At 43.8% G+C, this 16742-nt stretch overlaps 10 non-coding genes across 10 annotated transcripts; all 10 read left to right on the top strand.

The window, feature by feature from the left end:
• Nucleotides 1-3941: 3941 nt before the first annotated feature.
• LOC141210643 (U2 spliceosomal RNA) lies at nucleotides 3942-4137 on the top strand. The gene has a single exon (XR_012280786.1). It is a non-coding gene; the product is annotated as a U2 spliceosomal RNA (small nuclear RNA).
• Nucleotides 4138-5252: 1115 nt separating this feature from the next.
• Nucleotides 5253-5443, top strand: LOC141208878 (U2 spliceosomal RNA). Its single transcript, XR_012279090.1, has one exon. It is a non-coding gene; the product is annotated as a U2 spliceosomal RNA (small nuclear RNA).
• A 1125-nt stretch (nucleotides 5444-6568) lies between these two features.
• LOC141210289 (U2 spliceosomal RNA) lies at nucleotides 6569-6759 on the top strand. Its single transcript, XR_012280462.1, has one exon. It is a non-coding gene; the product is annotated as a U2 spliceosomal RNA (small nuclear RNA).
• Nucleotides 6760-7877: 1118 nt separating this feature from the next.
• On the top strand, nucleotides 7878-8068 carry LOC141208877 (U2 spliceosomal RNA). Its single transcript, XR_012279089.1, has one exon. It is a non-coding gene; the product is annotated as a U2 spliceosomal RNA (small nuclear RNA).
• Nucleotides 8069-9190: 1122 nt separating this feature from the next.
• Nucleotides 9191-9381, top strand: LOC141208876 (U2 spliceosomal RNA). Its single transcript, XR_012279088.1, has one exon. It is a non-coding gene; the product is annotated as a U2 spliceosomal RNA (small nuclear RNA).
• Nucleotides 9382-10508: 1127 nt separating this feature from the next.
• LOC141208874 (U2 spliceosomal RNA) lies at nucleotides 10509-10699 on the top strand. Its single transcript, XR_012279086.1, has one exon. It is a non-coding gene; the product is annotated as a U2 spliceosomal RNA (small nuclear RNA).
• A 1123-nt stretch (nucleotides 10700-11822) lies between these two features.
• LOC141209871 (U2 spliceosomal RNA) lies at nucleotides 11823-12013 on the top strand. Its single transcript, XR_012280060.1, has one exon. It is a non-coding gene; the product is annotated as a U2 spliceosomal RNA (small nuclear RNA).
• A 1120-nt stretch (nucleotides 12014-13133) lies between these two features.
• Nucleotides 13134-13324, top strand: LOC141208873 (U2 spliceosomal RNA). The gene has a single exon (XR_012279085.1). It is a non-coding gene; the product is annotated as a U2 spliceosomal RNA (small nuclear RNA).
• Nucleotides 13325-14445: 1121 nt separating this feature from the next.
• Nucleotides 14446-14636, top strand: LOC141208872 (U2 spliceosomal RNA). The gene has a single exon (XR_012279084.1). It is a non-coding gene; the product is annotated as a U2 spliceosomal RNA (small nuclear RNA).
• A 1124-nt stretch (nucleotides 14637-15760) lies between these two features.
• Nucleotides 15761-15951, top strand: LOC141209870 (U2 spliceosomal RNA). The gene has a single exon (XR_012280059.1). It is a non-coding gene; the product is annotated as a U2 spliceosomal RNA (small nuclear RNA).
• The last annotated feature ends 791 nt before the right edge of the window (nucleotides 15952-16742 follow it).

Below are 16742 nucleotides of genomic sequence, written 5' to 3'. Positions count from 1 at the left end.
TTGATGTGAGTGGTGAGGGAGAAGTGAGCGGTTCACTCTCCACAACGCCGGTGTTGGCTTTGGAAAGCTCAGAGGCCATTCAAGAAGGTGGTGGTGGCCAGGGTGACTTCACCGGGGCTGTGGTGAGGCCCCCTGATGAGGACTCTGATGTGTCTTCTGCAAAGAAGTTCCGACCAGATATTTCACCTGCCAGTATTGGGAGCATCAGCCCCTTAAGTGATAGGAGCTATCCCGAGAGCTACAGTGCCTCTCCTAGGAGGTCTTTTTTGGAGGAGGGGGCCAGCATTCTGTGCTTAACATCAGGAATCGAGTTTCAAGACGAGAAAGGTTGACTCTTCGGTGGGGGGTATGTTCTTTTTTACCAAATATGGTTAAAAAATGGGCTCCAACGTGGGCTGTAGTGTACTGTCAGTAAATGTAAGGCTTATAAAATCTAAGCCTAGAAGATTGGCTATACTGGAAGAACTAAAAAATCTTGGAGCAAATATCTACTGTCTGCAAGAGTGCGGAATTGAAGAGTCACCTCCTGAAAAGGACTGGGTATATGGGCATAGCATTTGGTCAGGTTCAATGACAAACAAAAATGATGGTGTGGGGATTTTGTTGGGGAATAGGGATTTAAGTTTTGAAAATTATATGGTGGTGGAGCCAGGTCGTTGTATAATGGCAGTGGTTAAGGGGAGAGGGTGGAGGGTGAAAATTGTTAACGTGTATTGTCCAATTAACAAAGGGGATAGGTTAGCACTATTAGAGAAAATACGTTTTTTTTTGCCTGGAAGGATTCCAATATTATTAGTTGGTGATTTCAATTGTGTTTCTGAAGGGGAAATTGATGTCACGGGTAAGGTCCTTAATCAAATTACATCTGATTTTTCTTTTTTAGATGCAGCGGAATTTTTGAGTAAGCCACCACCGGCCACATATAGAGCTGATAGGGGAGGAATAGTGTCCAGGATTGACCGCATGCTGTATACAAATAGAGGTTTGGTGTGTAAATTTTTTAAACAGCATGTTTTTTCTTTCACAGACCATGAATGTTTGTGGGGTATGTTTGAAGGTGATAAAAAAATGGTGCATGGTGTTGGGGTATGGAAGCTAAATGTTAGGTTGTTAGAGGATGTTAGGGTTATGAGAGACTTCGAAAGTAAGTATGAATGGTGGAGGTCTAGGAAAAATAATTTTGTGGATGTGACTGTATGGTGGGATTGGGTGAAAGTGGAAATTAAGAATTTTTTTAGGAGGTGGGGTTATAAAAAAGCAGCAATTGAAAGAGGCAGATTTAAAGATTTAAATATGAGGATTGAGTGGTTACATAAAATGAGTATGAAAGGAATTGATGTTAGTGATCAACTCAGAGGAGCGAGAGATGAGATGAAGCGTGTTTTGGAAAAGCGTGGGAAGGAAATTATTTTTAGGACGAGAGTTGAGCATTTGGATATGGATGAGAAGTGTACGAGGTACTTTTTTAAAAAAATGTGCAGTAAGAAAGATGAGTTGGATGAGGTTGAAAATGATAATGGTATGACTGTGGTTGGAATGGAAGTGTTGGATGAGGTACATAGTTTCTATAGTAGTTAATTTGAGTCTAAATGGGTGGATGGGGGTTTGAAAGAGCATGTGTTAGGTATGTTGGAGAGTCAGCTTGAATCAGGGGAACGTGAGTGTTTGAGTGAGGATATTGTTTTTGATGAGGTTAAAAAGGCGGTGGATGGTGCGAAAAAGAATAAAACACCTGGAAAAGATGGGTTGCCTGTGGAGTTTTATGTAAAAGCATGGGATGTGATTGGTGTTGATTTTGTGGAGGTATGTCAATATATGTGGATGAATGGTGTACTTTGTAATTCCATGAAAGAAGGAGTAGTTGTTTTACTATATAAGAAGGGTGAGAAAAAGAATTTGCGTAATTGGAGGCCGATTACATTACTCAATGCAGATTACAAAGTCTTTAGCAAAATTCTGGCTAACCGTATGCGTGGGGTGATTGGAAGTGTGGTTGGTGTTGATCAAGTGTGCGCGGTGCCAGGTAGGTGTATGACTGATAACCTCTTGTTGTTGAGGGACGTAATTGGAGATTGTATGTTTAGGAAGGGGAAATGTATGTTTTTTTGTGTGGATTTTGAGAAAGCTTTTGATAGAGTGTCGCATGCGTTTATGTTTGAGGTGTTAGTTAGGATGGGTTTTCCTAGTGTTTTTGTGAAGGCGATAAGGTGTTTGTATGATGGTGTGGTGAGTGAAGTGTTAGTGAATGGATGTTTGAGTGAGAAGGTGTGCATAAAATCAGGGGTCAGGCAGGGGTGTCCGTTGTCCCCTGTCCTGTTTATAAGTGTGATTGAGCCCCTGTTGTGCATGATTCGGAAAGAGAAAGTGATGAATGGTCTTCTGATCCCAGGGAGTGGTGGAAAGACTGTAAAGGTAATGGGGTATATGGACGATGTTGTTGTGGTGAGTGATAATATGGCTGCTATGAATCGAGCAAGGTTGCTTTTAGATTTCTTTTGTGGTGCATCTGGTTTTAGGGTGAATTGGGGGAAGTGTAGCTTTAAGTGTTTTGGGGATTCGAGTGTTAGGATGGATGGTGTGATATGTGAAGAAGGTGCTATTAAGGTTCTGGGGGTGTGGTTTAACAAAGATCTGAAAGGGAATGAGAGTTGGGATGAATGCGGTAAGAGGATTGAACAGAAGTTAAATTTTTGGAGGTTACGGGACTTGACATTGTCAGGCAAAGTCCTTATTATTAAGTCAGTGATTCTTCCTATGTTACTTTTTGTGTCCGTGGTTTTTCCAGCCCCTTATAGGGGTTTTAGGCGGATTGAGAAGCTAATTTTTACGTTTTATTGGGGAAGTAAGATGGAAAAACTTAAAAGGGAATATTTGTGTAAGTTACGTGAACATGGGGGAATGGATTTCCCAAATTTTGAAATTTGTCTTGGTTTAAATTATATTAAAACAGTGGTTGTTCTGTTAGGTAGGGATAACAAGACGGCTTTTATGATTAAATATATGGCTGGATGGATGTTGTTTGGGTTGAAATGGATGAGAAGGGATGCAAGAGTGCCTGTTTCGTTTAAATGTCCAGTGTGGTATGAGTTTGTTGAAAAATTTGTTGTCAAGCATGATTTGTTGGATGTTCCTATGGGTGATTTCAAAGTGATAAGGAATGTAAGGAGAAGGATGCGTGTTAGAGAGTTTGAATGTAACATTAGGGGCTTGAGATCGAGTGAAGCGTTGTGTGTATGGAGGAACCTGAGTATAAAAGGAATATCGAATAGGCAGCGTGATATCGTATGGATGAGTTTGCATGAGATTTTGCCTGTGAGAGAGGTACAGAAGAGGAGGGATCTGATTAGAACAGAGGTATGTCCGAGGGATGGATGTGGGGCGAGTGAAACTGTTATGCATTTGGTTTGGAATTGTGATTATGCTCAGAGTGTTTGGAAGGGAGTGGGTGGTTTATGCAAGGAACTAGCGGGCGTGAATTTTATAAATTGGAGAGTGGTAATGTTTGGGATGGGTGCAAGTAGCCGGGTGAAAGAGAGATTGTTGTGGTTGATAATGGCATGTGTAATAGAAAGTCTGTGGGACGTTAGGAATTTGTGTTTATTTAAAAGGAAAATAATCTCAGTTAATAATTGTGTTAGGATGGTTTTGTCAAGGTTATACATAGTTTATTTATGGGACAGCCGTGGCGGTGGTGGCTTTGATTCAGAAGGTTTTTGGAAAGTCAAAAAATGGAGGTCACTGGTAAAGTACCAGTAAGTCCTTGTTTAAGTGTTGTGATCTGTCTTTTTTTATGATAATGGTATGTTTTACAGTTTTTTGTCCATTCAAAAGGTATTACAACTGTTTCAGTATAAAGTTATAAATATGAAATAAAGAAAGTACCATTATGATGTAAGACTGGGCAACGTAGTATGAGTTTTTATACTATTGATTGTTGCTTGAAAAATTTTACTGAATAGTATAAAAAAAAAAAAAAAAAAAAAATCTGTTCTTATCAGTTTAATATCTGATACGTCCCCTATCTGGGGACCATATATTAAATGGATTTTTAGAACAGGGAGATGGAAAAAGAGCTTGCTCTGTCCACTCCACGCATTGACCTGGTATTGCAGTATCTCCAGGACCGGTGCACCCCTTCTTTAATGCAGTTTCTAAAATCAGAAAGAATTGAATTCAATGCTTTTTGTTCATTTTGCTTGTTTGTCGGATTTTGGGATGGACTCTTTGGCTTTGCTTTTCTTCTCCTCATTGGATTTTTCATGTTAAAAGTTGCAGAAGCCAGATGACAAGCTCATTTTGGTTCAACTTCAGCAACTGTGCATTGCATTGCCATGTAATGTAATGTAATGCAATGCTATCTATCTAGCTCTCCCTCTATACTTCCTTTTGGATAAACAGACATATTAGGCAAGCATTTTGGAGCTTTCACCTAAATAACTACAGGTGGTGAGATAAGCTGCACAATATAATTGACCTTTCAGTATATTGTTGCACACACACCATCTATTTAGCAAATGCCCTTGTTATCAACAGCAGCCTTTTAAACTCACCTGAGCTAACAGGTATGTGAGCTGGTTACTCTGCTGCGCTTAAAATTTCTTTTTTGGTTTGCTACAATGCCTTTTCTGAAACGTTGTCTCCCTCTGCTGGAACACTGACTTCTTTCATTTAATGCCTGCAGACTATAAAAGAGAAACCAACCCAAAAAGTTTGGTTGATTAGTCTGTGGCATTCTTTTAAACTGTTGCTTATGGCGGTCTCTGTGAGCTTCTCAGTGACATTCAGCCATCCAGGTATCCCGCCTGCAGTAGACGGAATGTGGCAATGGAACGCTGGCTGCGCGTGTCATAATAGGCTCTGAGCCTTTATATACCTGTGCACAGCAGCAGCCACCTTCAGTCTGCTGCTGGACAGCCAGCAGCAGCAGGAGAGGTAATTAATCAGCAACCCTCCTGCTAAGGGTAGACAGCTGCTCGTTCCACCCCCCCCCCCGCCTTAATTGGTTCTCCTCCCTTCCAACGGTGTTGAGGCGGGTGGGAACAGCCGGGGGTTGAGGGTACTGTGCTAAAAGAGGTGGAGTTATGCAGATCTAAAACGCGTGGATTGCAGCAGCAGCAAGCCGAAAAGTGCAGGCATGTGAGGGATCTAGAGGTTGACAGCATGTCTTCTTAACGGGAGTCCAGGTGGCCATCTCCACAAATGGACTTTTCAGAATCCTTGGGTGGCACCGTAGTCGGAAACCAATTCTGGTTATCGCTTCTCGGCCTTTTGGCTAAGATCAAGTGTAGTATCTGTTCTTATCAGTTTAATATCTGATACGTCCCCTATCTGGGGACCATATATTAAATGGATTTTTAGAACAGGGAGATGGAAAAAGAGCTTGCTCTGTCCACTCCACGCATTGACCTGGTATTGCAGTATCTCCAGGACCGGTGCACCCCTTCTTTAATGCAGTTTCTAAAATCAGAAAGAATTGAATTCAATGCTTTTTGTTCATTTTGCTTGTTTGTCGGATTTTGGGATGGACTCTTTGGCTTTGCTTTTCTTCTCCTCATTGGATTTTTCATGTTAAAAGTTGCAGAAGCCAGATGACAAGCTCATTTTGGTTCAACTTCAGCAACTGTGCATTGCATTGCCATGTAATGTAATGTAATGCAATGCTATCTATCTAGCTCTCCCTCTATACTTCCTTTTGGATAAACAGACATATTAGGCAAGCATTTTGGAGCTTTCACCTAAATAACTACAGGTGGTGAGATAAGCTGCACAATATAATTGACCTTTCAGTATATTGTTGCACACACACCATCTATTTAGCAAATGCCCTTGTTATCAACAGCAGCCTTTTAAACTCACCTGAGCTAACAGGTATGTGAGCTGGTTACTCTGCTGCGCTTAAAATTTCTTTTTTGGTTTGCTACAATGCCTTTTCTGAAACGTTGTCTCCCTCTGCTGGAACACTGACTTCTTTCATTTAATGCCTGCAGACTATAAAAGAGAAACCAACCCAAAAAGTTTGGTTGATTAGTCTGTGGCATTCTTTTAAACTGTTGCTTATGGCGGTCTCTGTGAGCTTCTCAGTGACATTCAGCCATCCAGGTATCCCGCCTGCAGTAGACGGAATGTGGCAATGGAACGCTGGCTGCGCGTGTCATAATAGGCTCTGAGCCTTTATATACCTGCGCACAGCAGCAGCCACCTTCAGTCTGCTGCTGGACAGCCAGCAACAGCAGCAGCAGGAGAGGTAATTAATCAGCAACCCTCCTGCTAAGGGTAGACAGCTGCTCGTTCCACCCCCCCCCCCCCCCGCCTTAATTGGTTCTCCTCCCTTCCAACGGTGTTGAGGCGGGTGGGAACAGCCGGGGGTTGAGGGTACTGTGCTAAAAGAGGTGGAGTTATGCAGATCTAAAACGCGTGGATTGCAGCAGCAGCAAGCCGAAAAGTGCAGGCATGTGAGGGATCTAGAGGTTGACAGCATGTCTTCTTAACGGGAGTCCAGGTGGCCATCTCCACAAATGGACTTTTCAGAATCCTTGGGTGGCACCGTAGTCGGAAACCAATTCTGGTTATCGCTTCTCGGCCTTTTGGCTAAGATCAAGTGTAGTGTCTGTTCTTATCAGTTTAATATCTGATACGTCCCCTATCTGGGGACCATATATTAAATGGATTTTTAGAACAGGGAGATGGAAAAAGAGCTTGCTCTGTCCACTCCACGCATTGACCTGGTATTGCAGTATCTCCAGGACCGGTGCACCCCTTCTTTAATGCAGTTTCTAAAATCAGAAAGAATTGAATTCAATGCTTTTTGTTCATTTTGCTTGTTTGTCGGATTTTGGGATGGACTCTTTGGCTTTGCTTTTCTTCTCCTCATTGGATTTTTCATGTTAAAAGTTGCAGAAGCCAGATGACAAGCTCATTTTGGTTCAACTTCAGCAACTGTGCATTGCATTGCCATGTAATGTAATGTAATGCAATGCTATCTATCTAGCTCTCCCTCTATACTTCCTTTTGGATAAACAGACATATTAGGCAAGCATTTTGGAGCTTTCACCTAAATAACTACAGGTGGTGAGATAAGCTGCACAATATAATTGACCTTTCAGTATATTGTTGCACACACACCATCTATTTAGCAAATGCCCTTGTTATCAACAGCAGCCTTTTAAACTCACCTGAGCTAACAGGTATGTGAGCTGGTTACTCTGCTGCGCTTAAAATTTCTTTTTTGGTTTGCTACAATGCCTTTTCTGAAACGTTGTCTCCCTCTGCTGGAACACTGACTTCTTTCATTTAATGCCTGCAGACTATAAAAGAGAAACCAACCCAAAAAGTTTGGTTGATTAGTCTGTGGCATTCTTTTAAACTGTTGCTTATGGCGGTCTCTGTGAGCTTCTCAGTGACATTCAGCCATCCAGGTATCCCGCCTGCAGTAGACGGAATGTGGCAATGGAACGCTGGCTGCGCGTGTCATAATAGGCTCTGAGCCTTTATATACCTGCGCACAGCAGCAGCCACCTTCAGTCTGCTGCTGGACAGCCAGCAGCAGCAGCAGGAGAGGTAATTAATCAGCAACCCTCCTGCTAAGGGTAGACAGCTGCTCGTTCCACCCCCCCCCCCGCCTTAATTGGTTCTCCTCCCTTCCAACGGTGTTGAGGCGGGTGGGAACAGCCGGGGGTTGAGGGTACTGTGCTAAAAGAGGTGGAGTTATGCAGATCTAAAACGCGTGGATTGCAGCAGCAGCAAGCCAAAAAGTGCAGGCATGTGAGGGATCTAGAGGTTGACAGCATGTCTTCTTAACGGGAGTCCAGGTGGCCATCTCCACAAATGGACTTTTCAGAATCCTTGGGTGGCACCGTAGTCGGAAACCAATTCTGGTTATCGCTTCTCGGCCTTTTGGCTAAGATCAAGTGTAGTATCTGTTCTTATCAGTTTAATATCTGATACGTCCCCTATCTGGGGACCATATATTAAATGGATTTTTAGAACAGGGAGATGGAAAAAGAGCTTGCTCTGTCCACTCCACGCATTGACCTGGTATTGCAGTATCTCCAGGACCGGTGCACCCCTTCTTTAATGCAGTTTCTAAAATCAGAAAGAATTGAATTCAATGCTTTTTGTTCATTTTGCTTGTTTGTCGGATTTTGGGATGGACTCTTTGGCTTTGCTTTTCTTCTCCTCATTGGATTTTTCATGTTAAAAGTTGCAGAAGCCAGATGACAAGCTCATTTTGGTTCAACTTCAGCAACTGTGCATTGCATTGCCATGTAATGTAATGTAATGCAATGCTATCTATCTAGCTCTCCCTCTATACTTCCTTTTGGATAAACAGACATATTAGGCAAGCATTTTGGAGCTTTCACCTAAATAACTACAGGTGGTGAGATAAGCTGCACAATATAATTGACCTTTCAGTATATTGTTGCACACACACCATCTATTTAGCAAATGCCCTTGTTATCAACAGCAGCCTTTTAAACTCACCTGAGCTAACAGGTATGTGAGCTGGTTACTCTGCTGCGCTTAAAATTTCTTTTTTGGTTTGCTACAATGCCTTTTCTGAAACGTTGTCTCCCTCTGCTGGAACACTGACTTCTTTCATTTAATGCCTGCAGACTATAAAAGAGAAACCAACCCAAAAAGTTTGGTTGATTAGTCTGTGGCATTCTTTTAAACTGTTGCTTATGGCGGTCTCTGTGAGCTTCTCAGTGACATTCAGCCATCCAGGTATCCCGCCTGCAGTAGACGGAATGTGGCAATGGAACGCTGGCTGCGCGTGTCATAATAGGCTCTGAGCCTTTATATACCTGCGCACAGCAGCAGCCACCTTCAGTCTGCTGCTGGACAGCCAGCAGCAGCAGCAGCAGGAGAGGTAATTAATCAGCAACCCTCCTGCTAAGGGTAGACAGCTGCTCGTTCCACCCCCCCCCCCCGCCTTAATTGGTTCTCCTCCCTTCCAACGGTGTTGAGGCGGGTGGGAACAGCCGGGGGTTGAGGGTACTGTGCTAAAAGAGGTGGAGTTATGCAGATCTAAAACGCGTGGATTGCAGCAGCAGCAAGCCGAAAAGTGCAGGCATGTGAGGGATCTAGAGGTTGACAGCATGTCTTCTTAACGGGAGTCCAGGTGGCCATCTCCACAAATGGACTTTTCAGAATCCTTGGGTGGCACCGTAGTCGGAAACCAATTCTGGTTATCGCTTCTCGGCCTTTTGGCTAAGATCAAGTGTAGTATCTGTTCTTATCAGTTTAATATCTGATACGTCCCCTATCTGGGGACCATATATTAAATGGATTTTTAGAACAGGGAGATGGAAAAAGAGCTTGCTCTGTCCACTCCACGCATTGACCTGGTATTGCAGTATCTCCAGGACCGGTGCACCCCTTCTTTAATGCAGTTTCTAAAATCAGAAAGAATTGAATTCAATGCTTTTTGTTCATTTTGCTTGTTTGTCGGATTTTGGGATGGACTCTTTGGCTTTGCTTTTCTTCTCCTCATTGGATTTTTCATGTTAAAAGTTGCAGAAGCCAGATGACAAGCTCATTTTGGTTCAACTTCAGCAACTGTGCATTGCATTGCCATGTAATGTAATGTAATGCAATGCTATCTATCTAGCTCTCCCTCTATACTTCCTTTTGGATAAACAGACATATTAGGCAAGCATTTTGGAGCTTTCACCTAAATAACTACAGGTGGTGAGATAAGCTGCACAATATAATTGACCTTTCAGTATATTGTTGCACACACACCATCTATTTAGCAAATGCCCTTGTTATCAACAGCAGCCTTTTAAACTCACCTGAGCTAACAGGTATGTGAGCTGGTTACTCTGCTGCGCTTAAAATTTCTTTTTTGGTTTGCTACAATGCCTTTTCTGAAACGTTGTCTCCCTCTGCTGGAACACTGACTTCTTTCATTTAATGCCTGCAGACTATAAAAGAGAAACCAACCCAAAAAGTTTGGTTGATTAGTCTGTGGCATTCTTTTAAACTGCTGCTTATGGCGGTCTCTGTGAGCTTCTCAGTGACATTCAGCCATCCAGGTATCCCGCCTGCAGTAGACGGAATGTGGCAATGGAACGCTGGCTGCGCGTGTCATAATAGGCTCTGAGCCTTTATATACCTGCGCACAGCAGCAGCCACCTTCAGTCTGCTGCTGGACAGCCAGCAGCAGCAGCAGCAGGAGAGGTAATTAATCAGCAACCCTCCTGCTAAGGGTAGACAGCTGCTCGTTCCACCCCCCCCCCCCCCCCCGCCTTAATTGGTTCTCCTCCCTTCCAACGGTGTTGAGGCGGGTGGGAACAGCCGGGGGTTGAGGGTACTGTGCTAAAAGAGGTGGAGTTATGCAGATCTAAAACGCGTGGATTGCAGCAGCAGCAAGCCGAAAAGTGCAGGCATGTGAGGGATCTAGAGGTTGACAGCATGTCTTCTTAACGGGAGTCCAGGTGGCCATCTCCACAAATGGACTTTTCAGAATCCTTGGGTGGCACCGTAGTCGGAAACCAATTCTGGTTATCGCTTCTCGGCCTTTTGGCTAAGATCAAGTGTAGTATCTGTTCTTATCAGTTTAATATCTGATACGTCCCCTATCTGGGGACCATATATTAAATGGATTTTTAGAACAGGGAGATGGAAAAAGAGCTTGCTCTGTCCACTCCACGCATTGACCTGGTATTGCAGTATCTCCAGGACCGGTGCACCCCTTCTTTAATGCAGTTTCTAAAATCAGAAAGAATTGAATTCAATGCTTTTTGTTCATTTTGCTTGTTTGTCGGATTTTGGGATGGACTCTTTGGCTTTGCTTTTCTTCTCCTCATTGGATTTTTCATGTTAAAAGTTGCAGAAGCCAGATGACAAGCTCATTTTGGTTCAACTTCAGCAACTGTGCATTGCATTGCCATGTAATGTAATGTAATGCAATGCTATCTATCTAGCTCTCCCTCTATACTTCCTTTTGGATAAACAGACATATTAGGCAAGCATTTTGGAGCTTTCACCTAAATAACTACAGGTGGTGAGATAAGCTGCACAATATAATTGACCTTTCAGTATATTGTTGCACACACACCATCTATTTAGCAAATGCCCTTGTTATCAACAGCAGCCTTTTAAACTCACCTGAGCTAACAGGTATGTGAGCTGGTTACTCTGCTGCGCTTAAAATTTCTTTTTTGGTTTGCTACAATGCCTTTTCTGAAACGTTGTCTCCCTCTGCTGGAACACTGACTTCTTTCATTTAATGCCTGCAGACTATAAAAGAGAAACCAACCCAAAAAGTTTGGTTGATTAGTCTGTGGCATTCTTTTAAACTGTTGCTTATGGCGGTCTCTGTGAGCTTCTCAGTGACATTCAGCCATCCAGGTATCCCGCCTGCAGTAGACGGAATGTGGCAATGGAACGCTGGCTGCGCGTGTCATAATAGGCTCTGAGCCTTTATATACCTGCGCACAGCAGCAGCCACCTTCAGTCTGCTGCTGGACAGCCAGCAGCAGCAGCAGCAGGAGAGGTAATTAATCAGCAACCCTCCTGCTAAGGGTAGACAGCTGCTCGTTCCACCCCCCCCCCCCCGCCTTAATTGGTTCTCCTCCCTTCCAACGGTGTTGAGGCGGGTGGGAACAGCCGGGGGTTGAGGGTACTGTGCTAAAAGAGGTGGAGTTATGCAGATCTAAAACGCGTGGATTGCAGCAGCAGCAAGCCGAAAAGTGCAGGCATGTGAGGGATCTAGAGGTTGACAGCATGTCTTCTTAACGGGAGTCCAGGTGGCCATCTCCACAAATGGACTTTTCAGAATCCTTGGGTGGCACCGTAGTCGGAAACCAATTCTGGTTATCGCTTCTCGGCCTTTTGGCTAAGATCAAGTGTAGTATCTGTTCTTATCAGTTTAATATCTGATACGTCCCCTATCTGGGGACCATATATTAAATGGATTTTTAGAACAGGGAGATGGAAAAAGAGCTTGCTCTGTCCACTCCATGCATTGACCTGGTATTGCAGTATCTCCAGGACCGGTGCACCCCTTCTTTAATGCAGTTTCTAAAATCAGAAAGAATTGAATTCAATGCCTTTTGTTCATTTTGCTTGTTTGTCGGATTTTGGGATGGACTCTTTGGCTTTGCTTTTCTTCTCCTCATTGGATTTTTCATGTTAAAAGTTGCAGAAGCCAGATGACAAGCTCATTTTGGTTCAACTTCAGCAACTGTGCATTGCATTGCCATGTAATGTAATGTAATGCAATGCTATCTATCTAGCTCTCCCTCTATACTTCCTTTTGGATAAACAGACATATTAGGCAAGCATTTTGGAGCTTTCACCTAAATAACTACAGGTGGTGAGATAAGCTGCACAATATAATTGACCTTTCAGTATATTGTTGCACACACACCATCTATTTAGCAAATGCCCTTGTTATCAACAGCAGCCTTTTAAACTCACCTGAGCTAACAGGTATGTGAGCTGGTTACTCTGCTGCGCTTAAAATTTCTTTTTTGGTTTGCTACAATGCCTTTTCTGAAACGTTGTCTCCCTCTGCTGGAACACTGACTTCTTTCATTTAATGCCTGCAGACTATAAAAGAGAAACCAACCCAAAAAGTTTGGTTGATTAGTCTGTGGCATTCTTTTAAACTGTTGCTTATGGCGGTCTCTGTGAGCTTCTCAGTGACATTCAGCCATCCAGGTATCCCGCCTGCAGTAGACGGAATGTGGCAATGGAACGCTGGCTGCGCGTGTCATAATAGGCTCTGAGCCTTTATATACCTGCGCACAGCAGCAGCCACCTTCAGTCTGCTGCTGGACAGCCAACAGCAGCAGCAGCAGGAGAGGTAATTAATCAGCAACCCTCCTGCTAAGGGTAGACAGCTGCTCGTTCCACCCCCCCCCCGCCTTAATTGGTTCTCCTCCCTTCCAACGGTGTTGAGGCGGGTGGGAACAGCCGGGGGTTGAGGGTACTGTGCTAAAAGAGGTGGAGTTATGCAGATCTAAAACGCGTGGATTGCAGCAGCAGCAAGCCGAAAAGTGCAGGCATGTGAGGGATCTAGAGGTTGACAGCATGTCTTCTTAACGGGAGTCCAGGTGGCCATCTCCACAAATGGACTTTTCAGAATCCTTGGGTGGCACCGTAGTCGGAAACCAATTCTGGTTATCGCTTCTCGGCCTTTTGGCTAAGATCAAGTGTAGTATCTGTTCTTATCAGTTTAATATCTGATACGTCCCCTATCTGGGGACCATATATTAAATGGATTTTTAGAACAGGGAGATGGAAAAAGAGCTTGCTCTGTCCACTCCACGCATTGACCTGGTATTGCAGTATCTCCAGGACCGGTGCACCCCTTCTTTAATGCAGTTTCTAAAATCAGAAAGAATTGAATTCAATGCTTTTTGTTCATTTTGCTTGTTTGTCGGATTTTGGGATGGACTCTTTGGCTTTGCTTTTCTTCTCCTCATTGGATTTTTCATGTTAAAAGTTGCAGAAGCCAGATGACAAGCTCATTTTGGTTCAACTTCAGCAACTGTGCATTGCATTGCCATGTAATGTAATGTAATGCAATGCTATCTATCTAGCTCTCCCTCTATACTTCCTTTTGGATAAACAGACATATTAGGCAAGCATTTTGGAGCTTTCACCTAAATAACTACAGGTGGTGAGATAAGCTGCACAATATAATTGACCTTTCAGTATATTGTTGCACACACACCATCTATTTAGCAAATGCCCTTGTTATCAACAGCAGCCTTTTAAACTCACCTGAGCTAACAGGTATGTGAGCTGGTTACTCTGCTGCGCTTAAAATTTCTTTTTTGGTTTGCTACAATGCCTTTTCTGAAACGTTGTCTCCCTCTGCTGGAACACTGACTTCTTTCATTTAATGCCTGCAGACTATAAAAGAGAAACCAACCCAAAAAGTTTGGTTGATTAGTCTGTGGCATTCTTTTAAACTGTTGCTTATGGCGGTCTCTGTGAGCTTCTCAGTGACATTCAGCCATCCAGGTATCCCGCCTGCAGTAGACGGAATGTGGCAATGGAACGCTGGCTGCGCGTGTCATAATAGGCTCTGAGCCTTTATATACCTGCGCACAGCAGCAGCCACCTTCAGTCTGCTGCTGGACAGCCAGCAGCAGCAGCAGCAGGAGAGGTAATTAATCAGCAACCCTCCTGCTAAGGGTAGACAGCTGCTCGTTCCACCCCCCCCCCCGCCTTAATTGGTTCTCCTCCCTTCCAACGGTGTTGAGGCGGGTGGGAACAGCCGGGGGTTGAGGGTACTGTGCTAAAAGAGGTGGAGTTATGCAGATCTAAAACGCGTGGATTGCAGCAGCAGCAAGCCGAAAAGTGCAGGCATGTGAGGGATCTAGAGGTTGACAGCATGTCTTCTTAACGGGAGTCCAGGTGGCCATCTCCACAAATGGACTTTTCAGAATCCTTGGGTGGCACCGTAGTCGGAAACCAATTCTGGTTATCGCTTCTCGGCCTTTTGGCTAAGATCAAGTGTAGTATCTGTTCTTATCAGTTTAATATCTGATACGTCCCCTATCTGGGGACCATATATTAAATGGATTTTTAGAACAGGGAGATGGAAAAAGAGCTTGCTCTGTCCACTCCACGCATTGACCTGGTATTGCAGTATCTCCAGGACCGGTGCACCCCTTCTTTAATGCAGTTTCTAAAATCAGAAAGAATTGAATTCAATGCTTTTTGTTCATTTTGCTTGTTTGTCGGATTTTGGGATGGACTCTTTGGCTTTGCTTTTCTTCTCCTCATTGGATTTTTCATGTTAAAAGTTGCAGAAGCCAGATGACAAGCTCATTTTGGTTCAACTTCAGCAACTGTGCATTGCATTGCCATGTAATGTAATGTAATGCAATGCTATCTATCTAGCTCTCCCTCTATACTTCCTTTTGGATAAACAGACATATTAGGCAAGCATTTTGGAGCTTTCACCTAAATAACTACAGGTGGTGAGATAAGCTGCACAATATAATTGACCTTTCAGTATATTGTTGCACACACACCATCTATTTAGCAAATGCCCTTGTTATCAACAGCAGCCTTTTAAACTCACCTGAGCTAACAGGTATGTGAGCTGGTTACTCTGCTGCGCTTAAAATTTCTTTTTTGGTTTGCTACAATGCCTTTTCTGAAACGTTGTCTCCCTCTGCTGGAACACTGACTTCTTTCATTTAATGCCTGCAGACTATAAAAGAGAAACCAACCCAAAAAGTTTGGTTGATTAGTCTGTGGCATTCTTTTAAACTGTTGCTTATGGCGGTCTCTGTGAGCTTCTCAGTGACATTCAGCCATCCAGGTATCCCGCCTGCAGTAGACGGAATGTGGCAATGGAACGCTGGCTGCGCGTGTCATAATAGGCTCTGAGCCTTTATATACCTGCGCACAGCAGCAGCCACCTTCAGTCTGCTGCTGGACAGCCAGCAGCAGCAGCAGCAGGAGAGGTAATTAATCAGCAACCCTCCTGCTAAGGGTAGACAGCTGCTCGTTCCACTTCCCCCCCCCCCGCCTTAATTGGTTCTCCTCCCTTCCAACGGTGTTGAGGCGGGTGGGAACAGCCGGGGGTTGAGGGTACTGTGCTAAAAGAGGTGGAGTTATGCAGATCTAAAACGCGTGGATTGCAGCAGCAGCAAGCCGAAAAGTGCAGGCATGTGAGGGATCTAGAGGTTGACAGCATGTCTTCTTAACGGGAGTCCAGGTGGCCATCTCCACAAATGGACTTTTCAGAATCCTTGGGTGGCACCGTAGTCGGAAACCAATTCTGGTTATCGCTTCTCGGCCTTTTGGCTAAGATCAAGTGTAGTATCTGTTCTTATCAGTTTAATATCTGATACGTCCCCTATCTGGGGACCATATATTAAATGGATTTTTAGAACAGGGAGATGGAAAAAGAGCTTGCTCTGTCCACTCCATGCATTGACCTGGTATTGCAGTATCTCCAGGACCGGTGCACCCCTTCTTTAATGCAGTTTCTAAAATCAGAAAGAATTGAATTCAATGCTTTTTGTTCATTTTGCTTGTTTGTCGGATTTTGGGATGGACTCTTTGGCTTTGCTTTTCTTCTCCTCATTGGATTTTTCATGTTAAAAGTTGCAGAAGCCAGATGACAAGCTCATTTTGGTTCAACTTCAGCAACTGTGCATTGCATTGCCATGTAATGTAATGTAATGCAATGCTATCTATCTAGCTCTCCCTCTATACTTCCTTTTGGATAAACAGACATATTAGGCAAGCATTTTGGAGCTTTCACCTAAATAACTACAGGTGGTGAGATAAGCTGCACAATATAATTGACCTTTCAGTATATTGTTGCACACACACCATCTATTTAGCAAATGCCCTTGTTATCAACAGCAGCCTTTTAAACTCACCTGAGCTAACAGGTATGTGAGCTGGTTACTCTGCTGCGCTTAAAATTTCTTTTTTGGTTTGCTACAATGCCTTTTCTGAAACGTTGTCTCCCTCTGCTGGAACACTGACTTCTTTCATTTAATGCCTGCAGACTATAAAAGAGAAACCAACCCAAAAAGTTTGGTTGATTAGTCTGTGGCATTCTTTTAAACTGTTGCTTATGGCGGTCTCTGTGAGCTTCTCAGTGACATTCAGCCATCCAGGTATCCCGCCTGCAGTAGACGGAATGTGGCAATGGAACGCTGGCTGCGCGTGTCATAATAGGCTCTGAGCCTTTATATACCTGCGCACAGCAGCAGCCACCTTCAGTCTGCTGCTGGACAGCCAACAGCAGCAGC

This window comes from Phyllobates terribilis, unplaced genomic scaffold (genome assembly GCF_046119375.1).
Source record: "Phyllobates terribilis strain yellow unplaced genomic scaffold, ASM4611937v1 Scaffold_169__1_contigs__length_4117513, whole genome shotgun sequence".
Taxonomy (NCBI): Eukaryota; Metazoa; Chordata; class Amphibia; order Anura; family Dendrobatidae; genus Phyllobates; species Phyllobates terribilis.
This window is presented reverse-complemented; position numbering and strand designations above follow the sequence as displayed.